The 21,565-nt window shown below is 39.9% G+C and overlaps 1 long non-coding RNA gene across 1 annotated transcript; it reads right to left on the bottom strand.

The window, feature by feature from the left end:
- Positions 1–542: 542 nt before the first annotated feature.
- Positions 543–21,518, bottom strand: LOC142592953 (uncharacterized). The gene is made up of 4 exons (XR_012830856.1): positions 21,346–21,518; positions 19,180–19,304; positions 10,137–10,292; positions 543–598 (listed from the first exon to the last, which is right to left on the bottom strand). It is a non-coding gene; the product is annotated as an uncharacterized LOC142592953 (long non-coding RNA).
- Positions 21,519–21,565: the final 47 nt, after the last annotated feature.

The following is a 21,565-nucleotide window of genomic DNA, read 5'->3' as shown; positions in this document are numbered from 1 at the left end:
ATCAAGCAGAGGTGTCTAAATATAAATGTTTTCCTTCAACTCTCAAGAGAAAATTATAAGAACAACTGCCATTTAACTTGTTTTCTTCTACTGTAACAGCAAGCATTTCATTAATAACAGTAATGTGTACCAAATTTCTGTTCTAGTAATACTGTGGCATGCACCGCATGGTCTGCAAGCAGTGCATGTTCAGTTCATTTCAGACAGAAGCTACCTGTGGGTGATTTCACCTTAGTCAGCGGGAGTTTAGCTGTTGACTGAACTGAGGGATAGGATCTACAGCTCTTGTATTTGAAATGAAGTCCGAGAGGACTTTATGTCTCTGATCACAGTGACTTAAAACATTATAGTGATAGGTGCCAAGCGTTACTTGAGACATAAATACTTGCTCCAGAGAAGCAGATTTTCTTACCTGTGGTAGTTCTGAGCCTTCAGTGCTCATGCGCTCTGACAGAAACATCACAGCTTTCAACAGATTCCTTGGTTTTCTGAGAAATCTCCTACAACAAGCCTCCTTGTCCTCTTGTGTTCTTCAGTCTGTCATCCATCACTGACCTCCATCCTGGTCGTCACTCCAGTCACTGTCAAATATTAGCAGCTTTTTAAAAAGAAGGAATAAAAAATATATGCCTACTATGCCTGTATAAAATAATCAGATTTGAAAGCATTTTCTTTTGTAGCTCCCATATTGTTCCTTTCTCCATAATACTTAATATAACAATACTTTTAAAAGATATATTGCATGTAGTGCATCTTCTTGTAAAATCCAAGGGGCACATTGTGAGCTATCTGACAGTTGTAACAGTCAGTGGAATAGGGAAATTACAGATCATATGCCTGGCCTGGATAAAAGTGTTAACCAATAACACATAGAGAACGTTCCTGGGTTGGACTAGGGGGATTAAACAACATGAGATGATTACGCTAATTTTCTTTATCTCTTAATGTCTTCATTGGAAGTTGAAAGACAAATTCCCAGTGATCTATGTGGAGACATATTTCACCCTTCATTTCCCAGAAAGATGTCTGCTTTGCATGGTAAGTACGGCAGGTAGTTGCACATGCCAACTATGAACTCTTTTCAGCCAAACACCTTTTTGTGAGAGAATTCAGAATACAACAGTAAATCTTGTGTCACACAGAGCTGGTTTTGACTCTAACCAACCACTGCTACAAAATTTAATACACTGTTACTTTCTAGCACCAAATACTTGGCAGCTTTTCACTAATATGTTAGAGAAGCAAAGTGAGTCATTTGCTCTCCTTGCTTCTGCCCAGTTTCTCATTCAGGCTGTTTTCAAACTCATCTAGTTTTCACATTATTTAAGCAATTAGCCATATAAACCGCCTGTTCTCACTTCTCTGTCCCTGAAAAGTAATATTCCACCAGATAAGTCCATTCAGTTCCTGTTCTGGGACACATGATCACCTCTGCTGCTGCATACACAGAGAGGTATTTGGAACAAGCACCATTTTGCTGTTTCCTAAATGTCCCCCACTTCCATGTGTGCTTAGACATCATCAGAGATTATAAATAATGTAAAGAAATAAGCTTAACTGTAACCAGGAAGAGAAAGAAAACCTCCTTGCTTAGTTATTAGCTGCTTTTTACCATCCTCTTTAATCTTCACTTATGTGAAGCAGGAGGATTACCTTAAGTAAGCAGTTACGGCATGAGGTGGGAGCCAGCAGATTTTTAGGGTTCATTTATCACATAATGGATTATTGAAAGTGATTGCTGGGCCTCTCCCAGTCATTTTAAGAAGACACACTCCCATAGCTGAGTAGAAAGTATAAAATCTTCGTCCCTTAAAGTAATGAGAATTTTGCAACTGAAGTCACTGGGGCAGGATTTTGCGTTAATGTCTCCTTCCATTCCTACCATTCATTTTGTCTGCTGGAGCCAGTTCCAGGCTGGCATGTATTTCTTGGCAAGGTGGTTCCCCTGGGGAAGGATGAGAGGGTTGCAGCTGCAGCTTTGATACTTCCTGGTGTGGCGTGGTTTCCATGTCACTTGACAGATGTGAGCCTTCTGAGCCTTCCTCCCCTTCTCCAGCCCAGCTAACGGCTGCACACAGATCTGAATAACGCTTCTCACCCATCGTCTTCGTTAACGCATCAGGTGTTGCAAAAACTGTGACAGCTGTGGATTGCTGACATGAGTGAAAAGCAAACTCCTACTGAGGCTTTACTTGTTTTTAAAATAAAACACAGGCGGAGGAACACACACAGTGGCTCCCAAGTGGCTGGGCTCCGAGGCTGCAAGCTGATGTCTCCAGCTGCTAATGGATGCGGGTGTAGGCACAGCGCCCTGCAGCTGCACAGATTACTTGGGCTTTGCAGGCTGGGGATACAAAAGCATCTGAGAGGTGTGTCATGAGCTGTATCTACACTGGCCTGTTAGATCTCTTCTGAAGAGTGGAGTGACCTGTCTGCACTGCTCACCTTTAGATATGCCCCACACAAGCTTCTGCATCTTTTTAGTCCTTGCCCAGCCCCTTCTTTGTCTACTACTGCAGGCTTGGATCGGGATCTGAAAGATCTCAAGCTGTAATCCTCCCTGCTCCTGGCTCTCCACTGCTCACCCAGGATCAGACCAGAAGTAACGGTATGCAACAGCCTCAGCCTCCTGAGATAACTGAATGGAGTAGGTTGCTCTTTCTCCATTCTAACACATGGCTAACCTTAACTTACTGTGGATAAAATTATTGCAGAGTATCACCTGGCAGCTTCACCTGTGCTGCAGATATTATCCTCTCTAATATAACACATTCACGTTCCTCTGCTGCTTTCCCAGAAATATGGAGAAAACCACTTTAAGTAGAAACAATAAATTCATATAAAATCCCACATTTTCAGATTGCTTTTAAACCATTTGAGCTGCTAGTACAGTATCACTCACTTGAATGCTGAGGCTTCATGACAGATAATAGAAATGGAGATTTTGAGTGAAATAATTTAGTATAGGATATTTCTGTCAGTAAACAATCAGGAGCACATTCCACAAGTTTAGAATCTGTAAAACTGAATGTCTGCAGCAAAGGCTGAGAAAACTGCTTTCTTCTTTCCCCACAGGGGTGTCCTAAAAACAAATACGAACTAAAGTAAAACTTAACAGTCTCATTTTCACATATAGCGAAAATTCCTCTTCTGGGTTTGAATTCAGCTGAGGTGCTAATGAATCCTTCTGTAACATCAAAAACTAAGTCTGAACAACTGAATTTTAATGGGATCTTTCTGATTCTGATGAGAATCCACAAAAAAGTTTGGCAGTGACAGTCCAACGTTAGAATATATTCCAGGGCAAGGAAATTTAGAGAACAGGAAGTTTGAATCCACCACACAATACAAAAAATAAGCTTCTGAGTTTCATAATAATTAATCAAATCTGCATAAAGGTATACTATTCCTTTCAGCCCACTATGCACAGTAAAGTGATTATCTCAAAATTAAGAGTGTTTGAAGACAGTTAATGGTAAAGATGCCACGAACCTTCACAAGAAAAATATTGACAGTAGGTTTCACTCCCCCTCACCATCTTCCCTCCTCCAGAACTAGCAAAAATAACATGAGATGTCAAGTACAACATCAAAATAATTCAAGGGTGATTTGCTGTTCCTAAAATATTTGTAGCCACATAAAACATTATTGCCCGCACATGAGTCTGGCTGACCATGCATGCAAGGCAAAAGATATTTCTAAATTCAGCTGTTTCCCTTGATACTGCAGGCCAGAAGTCTGAGTGGAGTGGGTCCTCAGACAAAGGCCCTGGTGTGCTGGTGAAGTTTCTTCTTTAAGACTCAATACTGAGACTTGAATTGTGAGAATGAAAAGACAGAAAAGAGTTGGGATAGTTAGTGAATGTAGGAAGAAGGGAAAAAGGAAGCTAATGGGGCATCCTGCAGGGCTGTGAAGCTGAGAATGAGAAATCTTATATTCATGAAGATGATGGTGAAAAGGAAGTGCTCCAAAAAAGGAATTAACAAATGACACTCAGTTTAGACAGTGTGGGTGGCAGGAAGAACAGTGCCACCATTAGTCACAGATAGAAGAAGTGAGGGAACAGGTATGTTAAGAAAGATGCTGAGTTCAATCACTACTGCACTGCGTCTATGCCGTTGCATAAAGACTCTTATTGTACGTCAAGGAGAGAAAATTGTCTTCATTCACGGACTTCAGAGGCTTTCAAAAAAGAGTTTCACTATACACATGCACAATAGAGTTATATAGCAGGAACAGATGAAATTGGGGTAAGGACAAAGAAAAGCAAATATCAGTAAAATATTGTATTATATTAATATATATTTCCTGCTGGATGACACTGAATGAAACAGCTCAGCCGAGAAGAGCTAAATATTTATGTGGATGAGGATTTGGACATTGATATTAATATGGAAAATGGATATGAACCTTTATGTTTCAGGAAATGAGGAAACCATTAATGGCACATGGTTAAGAAGATGTTTATCCTTTTCATGTTGTTGCCTAATATCTTTCTCACTGATGACAATCAGACACTGGACAAGATAATCAAGCATCTAACTGGTATAGCCTAATTTGATATGATGGATCTGGAAACAAGTTTTTAAATTCATGTAACTGATTTTTCATTTAAATGACTTTTATTTTTGCAAGTTTATCAAGTAATGCAAACTTTCAAGTTTTTTATTTAAATGATTGCATGAACAGCTCAGTGTTTTAGTGATCAAATGTAGCTTTAATTTGAAATTAAAGAGGAACACAAAGACCAGCCAGTTTGGAAATGAAATTTTACAGACAGTTCACTGTACCTGTCCTTGTGATTCTTCAGCTGTAGTGAAATGCCAATATCAGTATGCAGAAGCATTTGCTCCCTGTAAACTAATGTATATTTCTCCAACATCTGTGGAGGAAATGATCTTCAGAGCTTTGTGGTCTACAAATCACCATCACATGACTATACAAAAATAAGCCAGTGGAAAATCTCTATTACGAGTTAAGAGCATATATTCTTTCTCTCCAAATCTCCCTTGCTTTTATCATAGGCATAACAAATGTAAGATAAAGAAGAGGGTTTTTTTTAAAATAAATGGAGAAAAGAAGAGGGGAATTTACAAACTTACATTCAGCAAAGGGCTGTCATGCTGTATCTGTTTATTTGTGTTGTCTGTAAATAAGTATTTTCTTCGGAGAGGGCTGACAATTTTTAACATTGTGATTTTCCTGTACTGAAGAACGCTTATAGAAGCTGCTCCTCCTTTGCCTGTATCTGTCCCAAGCTCATATGGGATTGATTTTGTATACTCTACAATGGAAACTGTAAGAATCCTAAAAATGAATGAAATTATTAAAATGCATTCCTGTGTGTCACCCTTTCTCCCAAAGCTCTGCTTTTTCTTGCTAGGCTCTGTTTGTGAGAGCTACCCTTAATCGCCTCCAGAAGGAGCTGTGCTTTAACCTTGCCACAGTTTTGAGGAAAGCCCTGCTGAGTTTAGTTGGATGGCTGCCTGGAGATGAGCTTCAGACCTAAATTTGCTACAGGATTCTGAGTCACCAGCTGAAAGGGGGTATTTCAGCAAAGAGGTAGACTTCACATTGCTAACAAGACCATATTTAGTGTGCACAGAGAACTTCTGTATGGCTGGAACAAATCTGGCCCTCTCTGAGGATGGTAGAGAAGACTTTATGTTGCTTGATCATTGTTCTAGGATCTATTTTAATTGGTAATTATAGAAATAGATAAAAGACGATGTGCATAATGCATCAATATTAATTACTAACCTAAATAGTTTATATTGAGACATAGTTTCAAGCACACTTAAATAAATGGGGATACTTTGAAGTCTACCCAAAACATGATGCAGTATGTTTGTTCTTAACATCTGTATTTGTTACTACGGAGAGGTAGTGGCCTCTAGTGGACTCTCTATAGGACTACGGCAAAGCTGAGACTTCAAGGTAGATGTAATTGCCACTATCAGTTTTAAAAACCTACTTCACGCTGGGAAGACGCTTTCTCAATTTTAAACTCTGTTGCGGCTATTGTGGAGACAAAGCCTTACGTGCCTTGGACTTTTTTATTGATTTTTTTTAAAAGTCATTTTTAGAAGGCTTTAAAGCCAAATTCAGGCTGCTTGGAACATGACCTACAGTGGGACTCCAATGGCTTTAAAAGCAGGATTAGCTGAAATACCTTGGAACCTGGCTTGAATTTTTCATATTATAGTAGACTTTCCAAGTAAGGTATGTTCTTCCGATCCTGTATGGGAGTCCCCTATGTTCAGTCATGTAATGGGACGTGTGACTGCATGCCCATGGCAGGGCTGTCCATCTGTCCAGTGGGTCTGAGTCTGGGCTGTATGCCCGTGTGTCAAATCACACAACAAGGTAAGCCTGCATCATTAATTGTGATGCAAATCTACAGCTGAGGACTTTCGCTTCTGGAAGGGCTCCCTGGCATCTGGCACTGCTGGGTAATGACCCACAGCTGCAGAGCAGAGCAGCTCACCTGCCCCTACACAGAAGCTGCAGCTGGTAAAGAGACCTAAGATGCATCTGGCAAACAGATCACAGCACCTAGCGTGTGGGATCAGAAAACAGCAGAGAGTTGATGTGGCTGCACAGCAAGCACCTGACTTAGAAGTGCCACAGCAGAGGATGGTGAAGAGGGAATCAAATGAGTAAGTCTTACATACAGTGCATGAGACTAGGCAGGTCTCAAATCAGTGATTCACTATTAGTGTTTTCACTGCTTGTAAAATAAAGTGGAAGCACCTCCTTACAGTGAGAATTAACTCACTGATGTTTATCTACCTCTTTAAAAGTATAAAGTGCTATATAAATGTGTTATCAGAACGGCAAGAGGAGAATTTACCTGTGAATCCTTGGTTGCTGTATATTCTTATCACTAGCATTTCATAATGGTTTCAGTATCAAAGTTATTGATAGGACAGTCAATGCCAGACTTCTCTGGCACAAAGCTCTCTGAGTCAGGGCCTTATTCCCCATCCTGGTTTCAGCTGGGATAGAGTTAATTTGCGTCCTAGTAGCTGCCACAGTACTGTGTTTTGGATTTAGTATGAGAATAATGTTGATAACACACTGATGGTTTAGTTGTTGCTAAGTAGTGCTTATAAAAAAAAAAAAGTCAAGGACTTTTCAGCTTCCCATGCTCTGCCAAGTGCACAAGAAGCTGGGAGGGGGCACAGCCAGGACAGCTGACCCAAACTGACCAAAGGGCTATTCATACCATGTGATGTCATGCTCAGTATATAAAGCTGGAGGAAGAAGAAGGAAAGGGGGGAACATTTGGAGTGATGGTGTTTTGTCTTCTCAAGTAACTGTTATGTGTGATGGAGCCCTGCTTTCCTGGGGATGGCTGAACACCTGCCTGCTGATGGGAAGTAGTGAATGAATTCCTTGATTTGCTTTGCTTTGCTTTGGTGCATGGCTTTTGCTTTACTTATTCGACTGCCTTTATCTCAACCCCTGAGTTTCTTCACTTTTATTCTTCTGACTCCCTCCCCCATCCCACTGGAGGAGCAGGAGGGTAAGTGACTGGCTGTGTGGCGCTTAGTTGCTGACTGAGGTTAAACCACATCATTCCTTCACAATGTTTGCAGCAGCTGCAGGAATTGTACTTCTGCAGATACTTTGAACCACTAAGGCAAATAAAAAAAATAGGGCTTATAATTTAATCCTTACAGATGATTATGCATTACATCCTGATCAATATGTATATTCTCATATACTTCTACCCACAGAATTTTACCTATTTGGTGTTAATTCTATACTTCTATGTAATTAGATTCTTATACATTATGTTTCTATATGCTAAGCCAAGTTTTTTTCTTTCATTTTATGATTATAAAGGAATCCTATACAAGCTGTAATTGTTCTTTGCTTGTTAAATCTGCTGTTGAGCAATTCCCTTCCTGATGATTTGCTAAGAACGGGATGAAAAAAGAGAAGTTTCAGTCAGATCTTCCAAAACAAGAGAGAATACACCCAGAGGTAAAGTGCATACACAAGTAGAATTCAAAACAAGTTCTGTAACGTATTTTATATACAATTTCATATCTTCTATAAGAATATGCAAATTTCTAGATGACCCTGTCTGATTATGCTACAGTTGCATTGAGCTCTCTTAAGAGCTTGTGAAGATTTGAATTTTTTCTCAGATTCTTGGCCCTTGAATTTTCTTTTACAATAAGGTGCTTCTACTGCATAGGGTTTTTAAAGGGTGTAGACTTTGTTTCCCTGAATTATACAGATGTTTTACATTGTGAAGGTGGTTTAAAGGAGCCTTATCATAATAAAAAAATTAAGCCTTTGACCTTGTTTTTGCCAAACACTAGCAGTACGTGTGGTAGAAGGTTAATTTCAGCGTTTAAGTCTTAGATCTGTATTTAAGATCAAATGCACTCAGAAATCCACTAAGATGGAAAGTTTAATTATCTAGATAGTTTGGAAACTTGGCATAGTTTGTTCAGAACACTTCTAGAAACCTTAATTTACTCATTTGATTATAAACAATATTTACAAACAGAGTTGTAAAGTCAAAATTGGTACACGAAGTGCCACGTTACTTTGTAAGTACCCCTGGCCTTCAAACTGGAGTACACATAACCCTAACTTTCTGGTGTCTCAGTTGTTATCTGATCCTCCGGTGTGTTGAGTATCCCCTAATGTCATTTGAAGCTGATGAAGCCAGTAACACTAAGCAAACCTAAAAGTTGTGTGCAAGCAGTTTCAAGGTCTCTCTACCCTATAGTAAAGCTCCTGTCTGGACAAACACAAATAGTTTTAATATGATTCTCATGATACAGTAGAGTGGGGGGTTTGAGAGCTCAAGTCTAAAGTTTACACAACAGTCTCTATTTTTGGCTTTTAATGTAAATTTCTAGTCATCACGATTATGGTAAAAGCCTTGAAAATACTAACAGAATGTACTTTACAAGCTCAATACTGTAGAATTATTTTGATGCTGATTGAAGCTAATCCCAGATTACAGATGCGTTAACAAATTCTTCTTCTTGTATTCTACCCCCAAGATCTCTTTGGCCAGCCATATTTGGTCATGAAATTACTCAGCCATGGAAGCAATAACTGCAACTTTCTGTGCTGTGGAAAACCAAAGGCAATTTCTACTGTTGGGAATCCAATATTCTCCTGATCTGAAACTCTTCACATGCATTTTGTGGTGTCTGATATACACTGCCAATTTACAAAGAAAAAGTCCTTGTTCATTACTAGACTTCAGATGCTTATTCCAAAAAAATTAATCTCATATCCTGATTTTATGGGTTATGTGCCACATGTTAAATAACAAAGTCTCAAATCTCAAGTTCATTGCTACCCGTGCCTTGTGAAGGGTTTTTTTTTTTTTTTTAGGAGAACATAGTAAGCTTATAGAATTGCAAAAATGAAGAGGCAATATACACAATGAACACAAGTGAACACGCAGTGCATTTTTTATCATACATATCGAAGAGTTGATTCTTTCTCCTTATACAATCACATAATTAGCTTGCATATGGGAGAGACAGAAATCTGGAAAAATTGTGTTGCAATGACTGGTATTACCACTGGTATGTTACTGATCATTTATCCTGCTTATAGCAACGCCAAGAACAAAAATTCTGCTCATGAATCCACTTGTATTTCTAAGTGGCATTGCAAGCTCCAGTTCAGAAGCTGCTTCTCTGGAGACAACCATATCCCTAATACATCTATAGACGAACGTTTGCCTTGGATCCTTAACATCATGTCTGCATTACCACCTATTTTTGGCAAGCACAATGTGCTTTCAAACCCTCTATAGGAATAATTTTGTAAACCATTTAAAAATCACATTTGTTAGTGGCAATAAAGCAGAGAAGAGCAATGCCTGGTATCAACAAATAGCTTCTGTGGTGCCTCATGACTAGCAACTTCTAGAGAAGTAGTTGTTTCTCCCTCAGTTACAGTTCATACACAAAGGCCTATTAATATTTTTTTCTAGCCAAAATACATAGTTTGCAGAAAAAAATATTTGTGGTTCTTCAGATAACAATTTGTACTGACTAGTCAAATTTATATTCTGGATTAATTTGAGAGTGAGGAGTGTAAAAGAACGGATAAATATGGATGAAGTTAGACTGGATTGTGGGATTTACCTTCTGCCACCTGCCTGGTACAAGATGCAGGATCCCTTGTTCTGCACAAATTGGTAGAGCAGCTGAAATCCCATGCACTGAGCCTGCGTCCTGTTGTCCTGTGTGTTATTTCCTGCTGGAGAGCAAGCACTCCACTGACCAGGTTTCAAATCCTACCTAGGCATTGCAGTAGAAAAAGCCGAGTAAGTAAAAGTAAAGTAGAATCTGAGGAAAAGCTTGTGTATCTGTGCTTTAAAGGTGGTTTGGAGTAAGACTCATCTGATAAAGGCTATGCATCTGGAAGTCAAGCATTTAAGTCATAGTCACTCCCAGTTCCCTTTATGGTCTGCACTGATAACCAGGCACGCGTAGAGGGTGGTTAAGCTCATCACCAGACAGGCCTCTAGTGTAAGTCAAGTGAGCTGCCCTGCGGAGGTATCTGCATCCCTTCCTGTCTATGTTGGGAGCTCAGACACCTACACTGTAGATGCCACCACAGATATCTAAAAAGTCAGATGTCTAAATCTGAACTGGTCTCTCTAGTCTCTATAGCCTATGGAGATCTGAAGTTCAGGCAGTAAAGGCCAGGAGGGAAACTACAGATCAGCCAGGCTAAGGAGACTGATGGAAAGTCTACAAGGGTAACACAGAGTCAAAACTGTAAAAGTTTATGTTGCTGATCCAGATCATGTAGACTTCAGGGAGTAAGAGGTAAACTTCCAAGAGGCAGCACAAAGCTGAAATGCAAGAAACAGATGACCCAGCATGCCTGGCAGAGATCACTGACATCTGGGCAATACTGAAGCACTGTAATAAAACAAAATCGATAGCTTCTCAGATTACATAGTTCTAAAGAAATCAGGCAGGACAGACTCTGGCTGTCCTTGCTACGAGCAGGCAGTCTTAAATGCTGAGGAGCACTGTTGGGAGCAAAGTTTTTTTTTTTAGCACAATATCTTTATCTCTTGTAGTTGTGCAAGCATATAAAAAGACAGGGGAATGAAACAAACAAACAAAAATAGAAATATCAACTTGCGGTTCATTATCCTGTTAAAGCAACACTACAAACTGAACGGTTATGGAGTATTACATTGGGTGATAGAAGTGTCATAGCTCCACTGAGCCTATTTACCTTCAGGCACCTAAAAGTTTGGCTCAAACCCTCTGTTTACCAAACACAAATATCTATGTAACACACAAATTCCCATAAAGGCAATTTATTCTGTCCCCAATCTGTTATTTCCTGTAACAGAAAAGTCTTCTTGAAAAGAATTCCTGTATGGCATTAAAGTACCTGAGGAAAACAGGTCAATAAGTCAATAAACATGTTGTAGCACCCTTTGTGCCCACATGCATATTCTGTACATTTATTCAACCCACATTTGAAAATAAATTAATTCAAAGAGTCTTTGCTGTAGACTGAGAGCAAAAGAGATAAACAAGAGTACAATAATGACCTATTGCATTTCAAATACATTGCACTGGTAATAAATAGACTCAAGGCTGATCTACCATTTTTTTCTTTAAAAAACTCAAAGCAATGAACAATACAGCCACCCTCAACAGTGGGAATTCTTTGTCTGAGAGAACGTGAGTCACTTTATTCAGCGCTACATTCTTCCACAGGTTATCAAGGTGCTGAAAAATTCAAAAGAAATGTAAGCAGTTTAAAAGCAAGGTAAATCCTTGGATTTCACAAGTGAGATACAGACGACTGGCAGCAAGCATTCTCCTTTATTACACAGGACTTTTTGCTTGTGTATCCACTTTAACGTCTTCCAAACTTAGGAAGTCCTGACTCATGATGTTCATTCTCCTTTCCAACTTTTTCATATTTAATTTTGATAACCATTCTGCTAAGTGTCTTGCCTTGTTCTGACTCTTCTTTAGCTCAGAGCATTTTCTTAAAGAGCTTGCAGAGGACAGATTTCATACCCTGCATATTGTTTCATAGCAGTGCTCTCAGCAACAACAAAGGCAAAAAATAAAAGGGTGAGGGCGTACCCTGAGAGAACATAGGGAATGGAGCCAAGATATACTGCCCAAAACCACATACTTTGCTACAATGAATATTGCCAGTTTTCTGCCCCTGCCTGTGAGATTAGGAGAATTTCATCTATCGGCTGCTTGTCCAGGTCTCCTGGATAATGCTGGTGTGTCCACAATTTGGAAAGGAAACCAGGTTCTTTCTTTTGTTTATTTAGAATGTATATTAATAAATATTACAATTATCACCTAAAGTACTACAACATAACAGATACTAACTTTTGCAGAATACATGCTAATATTATAAAATAAGCGCAACAGTCATACCTTTCCTGTAATGGCTGGATATCAGCTTCATTGGGTCATTTTGAAATTTTTGCCAAGGCAAGACTTCAGCTTGCTCCTGGTAACGCTGCTTTAATTACACACCTGGTACAGCAAGCGCACTCTCAGGGATTGCCAACAGTGAACCCTAAGCAACAGTAAAGCAGTGCATCAGTCTCTGCCTCTGTATCCATACAGCCACATCTGACAATTAAGATTGTTTCTATTTTGATACAGAATTATGCTGTTCAGGCATGAGCTCAGGCTGTGATGCTAGTCCCGCTATTGCAAAGCAGTCATTTTTGGTCATTACTGATTTATTTTGCATTTGCATCTGGTTTTCTGGAGGTGAAGGAGCTTCTCTTCACAAACAATCTCTAGTCGTCTCCTCTCATAGCCCAATTTGATAGTAGGTTGAATACAATACAGTTGGCTGGAGTTACTCATTGTTATTTTATCTGCACAGCAGGCAGTCATGCAGGCATAATGTGCATATTCAAATTCTTTTCTGTGAGTGGCCAGTTTACTAAAAAAGTTGTCTACCTTGTAACTCTTATTCTTAGGAAGTTAATTTAGTTTCTTATTGCTAAGGGAAAGAGGAATCAAGACTTTCAATTTTTTTTTATCTTTATTCATCTGTATAGAAATTAAGTGGTTAATTAAACACAAAACCACCACACCATTTGGTGCGATGGTGGATTTAGCATTTGACAGTCACTTGCACACTACTATATCTCTGTAGTTATCACGAACTGCCTGTAGCTTTTTCTTTCCATTGATGAATGAAATATTAGTGTAAACTATCATCAGGATCTTACACACCATCTGTTTCTGCTCCTCGTTCCTTTTCATCTTTCTGTTATCATACATCTCTTTATTTTAAATAGAGTTATATATCCTCTAAATAAATGGAGCATCTTGTATGCAACAGAACTTTTGAAGATCTCACTGGAACAGTGCAAGTATTCTGAAATTTAAATAGATAGTAATTAAAAATTCATTGCCACTCTCCTAATGAATTAATCCAGCAGTTAAATCTGCACAACAGCTATTCATCAGGGAAAGTTCTAAATGTGGATTCTAATCTACTCTGATTATTGGGTTTTTTTTTTTTTAATTTGAGGGGACATACACATGTGACCCTGCTGAGAAAAGAGTTCATTCACTGGTTTAGAATACTCTCGAGCTTCCAGACAATGAGGATACAAATACTTTTACGATAAGATGTTGGATTTTTTTGGCAGCTCACACCTGCTTATTTCCTTCTTGAAAACTATCTATGTGACAGAATCAGTTAATTGATTGGCATCCTAATTTGTATTCACAGAACTTAATAGACCATGTGACTTTTAAAATGGAATTTTTGAAATGAGTTGAGGCTATGAAATTTTACACTTATAGAGAGGGCCCATCACATTATCACGGTATATAATCATATTTGGTTTTGTATAACAAGGCAGCTTCAACTAGCAACTTATTTATCAATGGATGAGTAAATGGAGATTGAAAATCTTGTACTGGGGACCTCAATACAAGGTATTTAACCAGTCATGGTTACTGAAGGAAACTATAGGAAGATGAAGTCACATCATGCTTTCCCAACAAACCACAAGGAATGGGGTAGAAGGGTTTTCAAATACATACCTACCCCCATGAGAAGAAAATAAATTATCATATCCACTATGATTTCAATGGTGAAAAGTGGTAAACAGGAATTACAGGAAAGGCAAGGAATTAAAGTAAAGTAGAAAGGAAAACGCGGCAGCAATTTTCTCTAAACATTTACTAGAGAGAAAGATGTTGTATTACACTGCTGCACTTCTTCAAGGAGCTAAGGAGGCGTACCAGTTTCTGCAAGAATCCATCTGTGCTGTGCATTAGGTAGAATAACTTCTACTTTAGACCTGGACATGATTTCACTTTTGCCTTTCTTTTGCTCCACATTTTCTGCAATTGCTCCTCTGACACTCAAACAGCAATTTGTGCACAAAGAGAAGCAAGGAAAAGCCAGTGTTCCTCTATGGAAAACACCACGAGATGGAAGTTTGTGGCATGGCTTAAAGGAACCTGTCTGTCTTCATTCCTGTCAAGAAGAAGAGTTAGTACTATTAGCCTGAAAGGAAGTGTTATCTAACGAGGGACTAACCGCTGCTCAAATCCTGGGGAAGGCATTTGGATACTGCATGGTTGTGGACTTGTATCTAAGGTACGAACTTCAGACCTACATGTACACTCTCCAGAGGCCTAAATCTAAAACATACGTATGTTGAAGAGAAGGAAGGTAGGACTGAGCAAACGATTTGCATGTTAAAATGGAAGACAGGTTGCTTAAGGATGTTGGAGAGAGGAGAAAGGGCTGAATTTTGGAGCTGCAGGACTTCAGCAGGGTTGGCAAGAATGACTTAAACTGGAAAGAGGGGACCAGCAAAGAGCAACAATGGACTGGTGAAAGCCTCCAAAAAGCAGCCATAGGCCCATTTAAAGTAATATTGGGAACAGCCAGCCTGAGTATTTTACCAGGATAACATGGGTGGAAGACTTGTAGAGTAGAAAGTGAGAAAGAAAGAAGAAGAAAGCAACTGATGAAGAGGAAAAACAAGGAAGACAGAGAAAACTGTGATGTAAAACTGCCTGGAAACCTCTGATGAGAGGTAACAAATAGAATCATAGAATGGTTTGGGTTAGAAGGGACCTTAAAGATCATCTAGTTCCAAACCCCCTGCCATCGGCAGGGGCACCTTCCACTAGACCAGGTTGCTCAAAGCCTCATCCAACCTGGCCTTGAACGCTGCCAGGGAGGGGGCATCCACAACTTCTCTGGGCAACCTGTTCCAGTGCCTCACCACCCTCACAGTGAAGAATTTCTTCCTTGTATCTAACCTAAATCTTCCCTCTTTCAGTTTAAAGCCATTACCCCTTGACCTATCACTACATGCCCTTGTAAAAAGTCCCTCTCCAGCTTTCTTGTAGGCCCCCTTCAGGTACTGGAAGGCTGCAACTAGGTCTCCCCACAGCCTTCTCTTCTCCAGGCTGAACAACCCCAACTCTCTCAGCCTGGCCTCATAGGAGAGGTGCTCCAGCCCTTGGATCATCTTCGTGGCCCTCCTCTGGACTCGCTCCAACAGGTCCACGTCCTTCTTATGTTGGGGGCCCCACAAAGCTCTTGTTCATCACCCCTTCCACTGAGTGTGTAAATAGGCTGAACAATGGCTTGGGCTGCCCTTTCAGTGGTATTTAACTCTTATCTTCTGTCACTAATTACCTTTGTTCGATAGAGGTAAACAGGATCAAGGGGCAACACAGTAAATGCTGACGGAAATGTTTTATATAGCATAAGGGAATGGCTGCTTCAGTCACAGCAAAAAAAATTGTCAAGATGGGGTCACTATAAGTCATCTCATCCATTTGTCACTGCGAAGTGGTGAATGTCTCCAAGGTCTTAATCCAGCTGCTTCGTAACGCTTTGAGAGCTTTATCTTTTTTCCATGCTTCAAAGGAAAGGTAATGGTACAATATCCGCTGCGTGATACGCTACCCCAGCGCTTAGGGGCCAGATGCGGGTGCTGGGCAAAGGTGCTTTTCAGCATCTGTACGTTCACCTGACTTCAGAGCTGTGCAGGAGCTGCTCAGTCCTCACAGCAGGTCTGCCACTCTAGTTCATGCTCAGCATTTTTAGATACCCAAAAATGAATGTCACAAACCTGAAAGTATGTTCAGGTGCCCCCTGATGTTAGTCTCAGCTTTACACTGATGCAGGAGACCCTCTGTACAGTGGAAATTCCCAAACATAATTTTAGACCACCCAGTCCTTTTCCTCAGAAACTTACAATAGAAAACAGCTAAGTGGGCCCAATAAATGTAAGCTCTATATACCGCTTTTCTTTGGCATTGCCTACTCACTTTTGGAATATTTCTTGGAATATTTCTCTTCTTTCATACCTTTCCTCTGATACATTTTAATGCAGTTCACTAACTGGAACAGTTTAGACCTCTCACATTACCAAATTTATTAACAAAATCTTTTTTTTTAACTCAAAGGATGTACTGATCTTCTCTCTTTTTCAAGCGGAACACAAATATTGGAGGACAAAGGGCAAATTTTTCCACCGTGTTTAGTGTGAAAAACTCCAGGACTCATTTGAAGAAATGCTGTGCATCCATGTATTATAAATATGGGAGGAATTATGGTAAACAACTACTTCTGGGTTAAAACTTTTTAAAGTTAAAACTACTAAAGTTAAAACTACTTTTGGGTTAAAAGAAGAGCTAAGAGCTTGTCTAAGCTAAGGCTTCACTTAATTATTATACAAAACAGATCCCACCTTTTAGAAAATTAACCTTTAGAAAGCTGTTCCAGTTGTTAATTATTTTCACTGCTAAAATTTTGTACAGTAGTCTGATTCTGCCTAGTTTCAGCTTCAAGACTTGCCATACATTGATGGATGTGACTGTTAGTTATAATTTTATTGTGTGCTCAAACTGTTGTTTTATAAAGCAAGTTACTTAGAGACTATGTTTATGTTAAACCCACAAACTTCCAGTTAATGAAGTGAATAAATTGTTCTTTGGAGTCTCTTACTAAGAAGCATTTTTCTAACCTTTAATAATTCTCCCAACAGTTTTTTGAGTTATGTGCAATTTATCTTAGACTGAGGACACTGTAGCTGAATACAATATTCTAAAAGCATCCCCATGTTTATGTATCCAAAAATCATACTATCCCTTTCAGGCATAGTGTTCCAGAGAGAGCTTACTTAGTGAATGTCTGCCATGATCCTCAGCTTTGTTTAAACCACACAATGTGCCTGTATGCTTCCTGAATGTTAAAAACGTGGAATAATTTACATGAACAAGACGAGGACCAGAAAAGGCCTTGACACTGTGTAAGCACTGCTCAGCAATAACTAAAACATTGGTGAGTTATCAACACTGTTTCCAGCACAAATCCAAAACATAGCCCCATACTAGCTACTGCGAAGAAAATTAACTCTATGCCAGCCAAAGCCAGTACAGAGTCCCAAGCCACAAATTGTCTTGAAGTAATTTATAAGTGTTTATCAATATAATAACGCATATGATTGTACAAAGCTATACAAGGAGGGAAATGGTGATGGTCAGAAAGATCCTGTGTTTGCATTTGATCTCCTACAACTTCCCAAGATTACTGTAACTTCTTATTTTATTGCTAAATGACAAGATCTTACTCATTTTTGCACTATTTCAGTAAGTAATGATATTTTAACCTCCCAATCTTGTCTTACATTCATATTTTAGACTGTAGCTAGGATTTCAAATTTTAGCAAGTGGTCAATGTATTTCAGGGCTGCTTTTTTAAGTGAGCATTCTGTTGCATTCTCTGTGGACTCCTCCATCTGCCAGCACACAAACAACTGTAGGATCAGGTCCTGCTGGGCTAACAGGGCCAGAAGAGCCACATCTTTTTCAGAAATGCAAGGCAGAAGCAAAGTAGTTTGTCCATGGCTCTCTGGAGCTATTTATCTGCAAGTTTCCTAGAAATTTTGACCTGCCTAAATATAGCACTTAACTGGTAAAACACAAACTGTGCATAGTTGCAATTTATGGTATCAAACATTTACCAACCCTTAAGTCTTGGTCTTGCCTTAGCTAACAATACTGGCCTTTACACTGAGCAGAGAAATCATGTTACTCCCTTAATAGAAAGTTCCTTCATGAATAATATTCTCTTACTTCACCATGTAAAAATGTAATTATTAAATGTGCACCCAGTATTTATATAGGATGAAAGCTGCCTAATATTTCCTGCCAACCTCCACAAAAAGACTTGTCTCTCAGCTCTGCAGTCCTTAGAAGGCCTTGCAGCAATTCTGTTGAAGATGGTTGGCACATTTCTGCCAATTTCTACATAAGCATTTTTCTAGCTTTTAGAGCTGAACATCACCAAATTTTCCATGTAGTATTTTAAACAATTTCCTCCTGCTTCTGTCAGTTGGTGTATAAACCAGCTGTATTAGTTTGGTCACTCACAAAATAAATCATGTTAGGAGAAAATGAACCTATCAGCAAGAAGACAAGAAAATAAAGGGAAACTTCTGCATTTTTCAGAACATTGTGAGAAATATGCATTTCAGCAGGTTCACAAGCTCTGCTGGAGTGTCAGGGACTAATGAAAGTTACTCTACACCACCTGCTGAATTGCGTTTAATAGACAGTCTGATTAAAGTGTCAGTTTAGCCAATATTACAAAATAAAAGTTCCAACAAAGAATAATGGAAAAAAACCATTAGGTTATGTTCTTCATTTTGTGTCATTGCAGAATAGTCCCCCTGAAGACATTTTTATTCCAATTTGTTCAATGCAGTTTTAAAGGCTTGGAAAGGCATAAGCCACAGATGCTGTCCACAGAAGAATTTACAGTCTCCTAAACCCTGATCTCTATCTTGACATACAAGTAATGACTTTATTTTCATAATAGTATTGTATCACGTCTACTTAAATAATGCCCTTGCACCTCTCTATACAGTTGATATTCCTATACAGCAAATACCTAAAGGCTATATTAGAAACTCCCCATTCGTTGTCATCGATTTCATATTAATTTCATCAGAGATCCACGCTGGCACAGGGTCCCGTCTATAAGAAAATCCTTTAAAGACTGGCACGATAGACTGCCAGCCGCTCCAGACAAAGAAGCTCTCTCCTTCAGTGTCTGAAAGCACACTGAAGTGTTTTCAGTACTGTCAAAATACCCCAAGAATAATCCAAATGCAATCACCTTTTGCAACAGATGTACAGTGCGGCTGGCATGGGCTGTGTTGGTGGGAAAGATAGGAAGTCTCCTTTCTTGCCAGGTAGCGCTGTTCCTTCTTCACTCCATCTTTGCAGTCTGATGCAATCAAGCTGTGTGAATATAAAATCAAATATAATATATAACATAAACAATCAGAAATACGTCAGATTGAAGTATTAAAGGTTTGGCATCTGGAAAGCTTGTTTTTTCATTATTTTTCAGATGGCACTTTTTCAGGTGTTTGGCAATCCCATTGCACGTCCTGCATTTCTGTGTGGAAGCATCCGTTTTTATTGAAAAAGCTACCTGATTAAGTAAATTTTAACCACATCTTTGAACACTTTTATGAATTCTGTTGTTACAGTTCTCTGGAAGTGAAAACTATTACAGACTGCCACACTGCCCCTAAAGACTAGCAGAAGATACCATGTTTTAAATAAAATGCCTGGGAAGATAAGTACAGTTCTGAGCATCATCAAAGGCTTAGTGGCTCTGGATCAGGAGTAAGCACTGGAAAGAAGAACTACAGAACTGTAAAAAATCTCTTCTCTCAGAGGCAGGATCTCTTAGCTGCACGGCAAAAACGCATTTAACTGGAAATGGTAGCCAATACCCATCATCTCCGCTATTTCTCTAACAGGGTAAAAGTTATAACATCATATATCCAGGCCTTTATGACTTATTTTCTACATTTCTGCGCTTTCTTCTCCCTCTCTACAGTAGACATACTATATGTAAATATCCATAATATTGAACGCATACTCTAGGTAAGACACCTCTGTTTATCATGAGGTCTTTGTCTTTATACCATGCATTAAATCTGCAGCAGTGGAACTGGAGAAAAAATGCCACTTTTTCATGTAAAGTTTTAACTTCTCCCTGCACGGAAGGCAGCAGGGAGAAGTTAAAACTTTCTGCTTGCCTCCCTCCAAGAAGGCAGCAGACCCCGCTGCTGCAGAAACCACCTGGACTGACATCCCCACTCCAGAAGTCTGCTGCCTTTGGTAATAAAAGAGCTACACACGTAGCAATAAATTTTGAGTGCCTCTAGAAGTCGCTTACCTTAGTATTAAATGAGCTAGGCATATAATGAGTCCATTGTGGTTATTTAGGTTCTTTGCAGTCTAATTACAAAATCTAATGCTTTTTGAATAGAGCATTTTGCAAAAACAGAACCTGGATTAACCCCTAGGATAGCATATGTACTGGGGAAGCATTCAGACAGAGCGGCAGAACACTTCAAACCCGTTTTTAAAACATCCTCCATTCCTTCAAGATGTAAACTGTGTCCTAAAAATCAGGTAGCTTTTGGTAGACAGCTGGCTGAACATGAGCCAGCAGTGTGCCCAGGTGGCCAAGAAGGCCAACAGCATCCTGGCTTGTATCAGGAATAGTGTGGCCAGCAGGAGCAGGGAGGTGATTGTGCCCCTGTACTCGGCACTGGTGAGGCCGCACCTGGAATACTGTGTCCAGTTTTGGGCCCCTCACTGCAAGAAAGACATTGAGGTGCTGGAGCGTGTTCAGAGAAGGGCAACAAGGCTGGTGAAGGGTCTGGAGCACAGGCCTTATGAGGAGCGGCTGAGGGAACTGGGGTTGTTTAGCCTGGAGAAGAGGAGGCTGAGGGGAGACCTTATTGCTCTCTACAACTACCTGACAGGAGGTTGTAGTGAGGTGGGTGTTGGGCTCTTCTCCCAAGTAGTTAGCGATAGGACGAGAGGAAATGGGCTTAAGCTGCGCCAGGGGAGGTTTAGGTTGGAAATTAGGAAAAATTTCTTTACGGAAAGGGTGGTCAAGCATTGGAACAGGCTGCCCAGAGAGGTGGTGGAGTCACCATCCCTGGAAGTGTTAAAAAAATGGGTAGATGTGGCACTTGGGGACATGGTTTAGTCTAGTCTACCCTTGACTGGCTTAGAGGAGATTTGGTAGTATAGGTTAATGGTTGGACTGGATGATCTTAAAGGTCTTTTCCAACCTAAACGATTCTATGATTCTATGATTCTAAACGTGTATTTTTTGAAAACATAACCATTCTGGGGGGTTCAAACACAATGCCTGCCAATTAATTAAAAAGAATACAAATGCCATCTGCAGCTACAGCATACTAAGCCAAAGCCAGGATGTTGCAACACCGCAATACTCTACGACAAGCACCTGGAACAACGGGAAAGACAAGCAAAACCTTGTTTCTGCTCCTCTGGTACGACGCTGGAGACCGGCGCGGGCTGGGGACACCTTTTGTTGCCGCGAAGGCGTCCTGTGGGCTTACGGGTGCCTTAAGAGCAGATATAACAGCAAGAGTTTGGGAGGCAGCTTCGCCAAGCGCCGGAGAGCAGGTGCTTAAGCCCCCACCGCCTTCCCTAATCTACGCCCC

Source organism: Pelecanus crispus, chromosome 2 (assembly GCF_030463565.1).
Source record: "Pelecanus crispus isolate bPelCri1 chromosome 2, bPelCri1.pri, whole genome shotgun sequence".
Classification (NCBI taxonomy): domain Eukaryota; kingdom Metazoa; phylum Chordata; class Aves; order Pelecaniformes; family Pelecanidae; genus Pelecanus; species Pelecanus crispus.
The sequence above is the reverse complement of the archived record's forward strand: the minus strand, read 5'-3'. Positions and strand labels throughout refer to the sequence as shown.